The sequence below is a fragment of the Elephas maximus genome, chromosome 26, assembly GCF_024166365.1.
Source record: "Elephas maximus indicus isolate mEleMax1 chromosome 26, mEleMax1 primary haplotype, whole genome shotgun sequence".
Lineage (NCBI taxonomy): Eukaryota > Metazoa > Chordata > Mammalia > Proboscidea > Elephantidae > Elephas > Elephas maximus.
The window spans coordinates 41,614,016-41,620,015 of NC_064844.1; the positions used below are offsets into that span (position 1 = coordinate 41,614,016).

At 39.8% G+C, this 6,000-nt stretch overlaps 1 protein-coding gene across 1 annotated transcript in view; it reads right to left on the reverse strand.

Annotated features, from left to right (window-relative positions):
* SLC35G2 (solute carrier family 35 member G2) overlaps window positions 1-5,742 on the reverse strand; it is a 50,965-nt gene extending 45,223 nt beyond the window's left edge. Inside the window, exon 1 of the mRNA XM_049870485.1 lies at window positions 5,560-5,742. The gene's annotated coding sequence lies outside the window, so the exon portion shown is untranslated. The remainder of the gene's footprint in view (window positions 1-5,559) is intronic.
* Between the last annotated feature and the right edge of the window lie 258 nt (window positions 5,743-6,000).

Sequence of the window (6,000 nt, forward strand, 5' to 3'; positions counted from 1 at the left end):
GTTATATAAGTACCAAAGTTTTAAAATTAAATAAGCATATTAACATTTATAGGTAAAATAAAGTTTTGGTCCAAAAGAGGAAAAAATTCTGGGATCTCAGCTCATCTCTGACATTCCCTCACCAAGCAGAAGGGTATTTCCTGGGTCCAGACCAGAAGGTAGATGGATGAGAAGTGACAGAGAAGAGGTATTATAGTAAAAATCGATTATCACTTTCCTTCTTGAGCCTAAGTCAGTAGCCAAGAGATGCTGGCTGTTAATGTAACACTTTGGCTTCTTGGAGAATCTATTGCTAAGGGAAGAATGGCAGAAAAAAAAAATGTGGTGTTGGGGAGGGGACTTTACTTGGTTTTACAATCAAGATATGCAAGAGGAACATGAAATAAGGAGGACACGACAGTGGCTTGCAACATCCTGAACAGCAGTTCATCAGAGTGTTTAAGAATCCCATCCATGGTGCAAGGTGGCCTCAGGAAGGAACATGAAACAAGGCTCCAATCACCAAGAAATGTTTAAAAGTGTTAAAAAAAAAAAAAAAAAAAAAAGACCTGGTAAGAATATGACTATAGCTGTCACCAAAAACCTCACCAGCAAATTCCAATCCCAAACTGGAATATTATATTCAAATTCAAGTCACCAAGAGGCAAATACACCTCAAGCACCTAATAGTTGGTGAATGTCTAATCCTCACTGTGATAGCCACGAACTGTCAGGTTACTAGATAGACCAACAACTCAGAGTCAGCTGGAAGGTCTGAAGTGTGGAAAGCAATGCTATCTAAAATAAAAGATACTGGGGAATGCAGCCATCCATTTGAATTAAGATATTTTGAAAAAGAACTTTATAAGCTTCAACCAAATTTATACTTTATTATTGGATGTATTTACATCTCTACATCTTCTCTTGATTTCGTTAAGTCTGTGTCTTTGATTAGACTTCAAGTTACACGGAAGAAAAAAAAAATATTTCTGGCTTATTAACCTGTCAGACTCCTTGCCAATCTCCCCAAATATTTTTTCATGTATGTCTAACAGCTGAAACAGAAGTGTCAGCCTTATTAATTAAACGAAACCAGTGTGATAGTTGCCCTTCTTCAGTCTGGACCCCTCTGTTTGCAGCTACCCGCTCCCTGATTGGCGGTGATTTCAGGTCTACCAACACAAATAGGAGACAAAGCCTATTCAGTTCTGTTTAGAACCAGAATTGGAGACTATGTATATGTAATATGATAAATTTAATTGTGCTCTTTCTCTCCCTAGAGAATATTTTTATAATTTTGGGGTGGGAGATCTTTTTAAGTGTAACACCAAGGTCAAACATCACAAAGGAATAGATAGACAAATTTGATTTCAAGAAAATTTAAATCTCTGCGTAAAAAAAGAAACCATAAAAAAAGTTTTTTTTTAAAAATAACAAACTAGAAAAAACACAACAAAGAATCAACATCTTTAATCTAAAATGGGCTGTTAAAAACTCAAGAAAATTGGGCAAAGGCTGTTTCTTTACAAAAGAAGAAATACAAGCGAGCAATAAACATGAAAAGACATGCAACCTCCATGAAAGTCACAGAAACAAAAATTAAAAGAGCAGTAAATATCTATTTTACTTAAATGAGCAAAATGAAAAAGTTTGATTATCTCTAGCATAAGTGTGTGAAGAATCTAGAATATCATGCACTCTTGGTTATGGAGCAAATTAGTACAAGATTTTTGGAGGGCAGTCAAGCTATATACACCAAAATGTAACATGTACATTCTCCCTGACTCATCAGTTCCATTTTAGAAATTTATCCTAAGGAAATAATAACACCAGTACACAGAGATATTAGAATGTTCAATACAGCATTGTTTTTATATATCCAAAAATTGTAAATAGTGCAAATATTCTTGAGTGGGGTATTGATTAATTCAATACTTATGTATCAAATGCAAACATATCCATGATATCTTATTTGAAAAAATAATGAAGGGTTATATATAACATGGTCCTGTTTATGACAAACCAAATTTAAGGTGCACATTTTTCACATTTCTATAGTCAAAACAAATCTTACGGTTGATAATATCTTAGATTCAGTGAAAGGAATATTTATTTTTACATTAAATAATCTGGAAGTATTTATTCCAAACTAATATCTGTGGTTATCTGGATTACGTGGTTTATGAATTACTAGGGGTTTTTTACAACTCTGATGCTGTTTCCATTTGTTATAATCAGCTACATTTTTTTTATTAACTTTTATTAAGCTTCAAGTGAACGTTTACAAATACAATCAGTCTGTCACATATAAGTTTACATACATCTTACTCCGTACTCCTACCTGCTCTTCCCCTATTGAGTCAGCCCTTTCAGTCTCTCCTTTCGTGACAATTTTGTCAGCTTCCCTCTCTCTCTATCCTCCCATCCCCCTACATTTTAAAGTATATCTGATAAAAAATTATTCCCATTGGGCTACACTAAAATGTGTTTAAACCCCAGGAGGAGGAAATTATAAGATTAGTTAATCAGTACCCCCCCAAACCATCCTCTTGTCTCTGGAAAAAAAATTTTTTTTTGACGCATAATGGATGTCAAAAAACAGTTTTTTTTTTTTTTTAAAGGCATTTGATCAATTTCATGTGTATGCTTCCTTATGGGTGGGTGGCTCCCTTTTCAGAATCTCAGTGACATAATTCCTAATTATGCTAAAAAGTGAACTCTGCCATATTTTCTTTCATCTAGAATAAATACTCTAAATAACTCCTTTTTAAAAAGATGGCATCCTAACAGTTAAAAAATACTATGGAGAAAAAGACAGAATTTTAAGTAAAACTTTCATTACATATTTAGAAATTAAACTGAGTAACATGTTATTTCTCATAGAGGATAGGCTTATGTATATGTGAGCTGAACAGAAATCATTAGTTTTACAAAGCAATCTTCAATAGACTTTTACATTTAGTAATGAACTGAATTAAGGAAGATGGGATATAAATCTAGAGTTTAAAATGTAATCTCTTTTTATACAACCGTAAGATATTATAGAGGAGTACAAGACTGATAGAAATGTCAGAAATTATAAAGAAAAGAAGATAGATTTGACTACATAAAAATCGAAATTTTCTATACAGCATAAGACACCATACATGAAGTTGAAAAGTAAAAACTAAGAAAATTGCAAAATATCCAAGTCTTTAGTATACAAAGAGCTCTTATAAATAAATATAAAACATAAGCACACCAATAGAAAAATAAGGATATGAGCTAGCAATACATGGCAAGAAATAAATATGGCCAATAAATATAGGAAATTATATTCTTTTTTTACTATCCATTTGGAAAATGCTTTTAAAAGAATGGTAAAACCTAATTTTGAAGGATACGGACACTCTAACTTAGTGTTCAAGTGGTATGTATTAGTACATATTTTCTGTAGTGCAATATGAAAATACGAATTCTTCCAAAAAATATTTCTTGAATACCTATATACCTGGCAGTGTTATAGATGCTGAGAACACAAAGAATAAGATAGACAAGCAAGGAAATAGGAAATAACAATTGAATAAATAAATTTATCAAAAAATAAAACATACCTACCCTTCAAACAATCTATTTCACTTCTAGAAATTCTTTTCTAAGAAAATAAACAAGCGTGCAAATGTTTGTTCAAAGATGTTGCTTGCAGAATAAAAAAAGTTATAAATAAATGTCCATCGCTATGGGATTGTTTAAATAAATTATGTTCTATCTACATAGTGCAATATTTATTCAACCTTTAAAAATGATGACCTAGTTGTATGTATAAATAAGTGTGTATAAATACTTACATACAAAATACCAAACACTCCTATACACAGGCTCTGTGCTTTTGAAACAGATTATTATAAAAATTAATAGTTGTGTAGAGTTCAGAAATGCTGGAGGTGTCAAGACATAAAGATGGATCACAAAGCACTCTGGAAAATGTGTGACTTGTAGCCTGTGACGGCCTTGAAAAGCGATGAGTATGTTTATATGTGTGTTACCTTATGTGGATATCCACGTACATGTATTCTACATGTGTCTATGTGAGAGCTTGTTTTTATGCATTCAGTGTGTGTTTGCATGTAGGTAATCAAACCTGTAATGCAAATAAATGCTCAAATGCTTTATCTGCACCGCTAAGACGAGCCACGTTTGTCCTATCACTGCCTTAATGTTATCTTGAGGAAACCAGCATCAATCTGTCTGCAAAGGGTTTCAGTGCCTGGCCGGCTCCACTCTGGCCAACTGCCTTGGAGATGGGCTGTTTTTGGCAAAGGTGCTGAGTAGAAGGCGAAGGCAGGAGTCGCCCCGGGAAATCAGCCGTCGCAGGCTGGTGAGGCACTTCAGCATCACGGACACTTGTCAAGCCTTATCAAAGCCTTCTCTGGCAGAATTGCCGGCTGAGACCGCCCCAGCCCTCTCCTCCTTGTGCGTCAGTCTTGGGACCCTCAATCGTCTTTCAGACGCGGGCTTTAATTCCTGCCCTCCTCCGAGCCAGTTGAAAACCTGGACCGAGATGCTGGTCCACGTAGGCAACGTTCCCACCCACCCTAATACGAGTGTCCTTCCTGCTGGCCCCTGCGACCCTTTCTTCCTTTGTCTTCTTAAAACAGGACAAACAGGCGAGCGTGGCACAGACATTCTACAGCAGTCAGAGGGGATTCCATTTTCCTCCCTGGCTGGAGAAGGCTGAGCGCCCTCGCCTTGCTACTCCACCCCCTACTCTTGGCTGTAGCTGGGCCCTCCTTCCACTACTCCTTGCCCTCGCCTCTCTTGGGGGAAAGATTTCTACAAACTGTTTATCACGAAAATCTCCATCCATATAGGTTGGCGTTCGAGTCACGGACATAAGAGGAAAGTAACGGAAAATACAAATTCTTGGCCATATTTGAAAAACCATCCGGCGTTTTTTTTAAGTTGGCTTTTGGAATTGATCCCATGACGCCACAGAAACTCACCCATGTTTGGGTGAGCTGGGCAAGAGCAAAGCAATAGCTCCTGACTTTTATCACGGGGGTCAGGAGGGACCCATGCAGGTGACAGAGCAGGAAATAGGGGCGCGAGGACGGTAGCTGATGATGGCCCTGCCGACCCCAAGTCCCGGCTGTCCGAGAGGGCAGTGCAGAGAAAGCTGTGGACCCTGCGGCCTTACAAGGTCTTGCAAAGCGCGCGGTGGAGGTCTGTAAAGGGGGCAGGGCGCTTTGTCCCGGGTTCAGCCCCTGCCCAAAAAGAGGGGCTCTGCCCATGAGCCCTACTGCCGCAGTGATTAAGTGCTCGCTGCTAAACGAAAGATCGGCAGTTCGAACCCACCAGCCACTCCACGTGAGAAAGATGTGGCGATCTGTTTGCTTCCCTATTTCACCCTGTCCTATAGGGTCGCTTTGAGTCGTAATGACTCCACGGCAACGGGTGGTGCTGGGTCCATTTAGGTGCCGAGGCTAAAAGCGGGTGAATGGGGTTCGGGTCGGCTCCCACTCTTTCCCAATGGGGTAGACCGAGTAGGCAGGGTCACGGCCCCAGTACACCGCTACCGACCAGTTCCCAGGATTCGGTTACCTGTGTGTCACGGCGAGGAAGGCGCGCCGGGTGCTCCGCCAGGGATCTGCTGTCCGGGTAGCCACCGCCGCCAGGAGGGGCGGTAGGGAGAGGGGCGCACCGGCGTGGACACTGCGCCTGCGCTCTCCGCTGCACCCAGGCCGTTGCCCACGTCAAGGACGGTGGGGGAAAGCTCAGAATGTGTGCCTGGGCTCAGGGGCTTTCTCTGCCGTGCGGCGAGAATGTCTCACGCGCGGGGAAACTGCAGTCTAGGAGCCCCTTTAGCCTACGCCCTCGGAGAAAGCCGCTTTCAAGCAGTCTGTGAGCCTTGGCAACGTGGTTCTCTGGAAGGGGGTGGGGAGGCAGCCTCCATTCATTTCCACTCAATTGTTTGCGTTTAATGTCTCAAGCAATTCCCTAACATTTTAAAATGAGACTGTCTTAGTTATCCTTGTTGTTGTT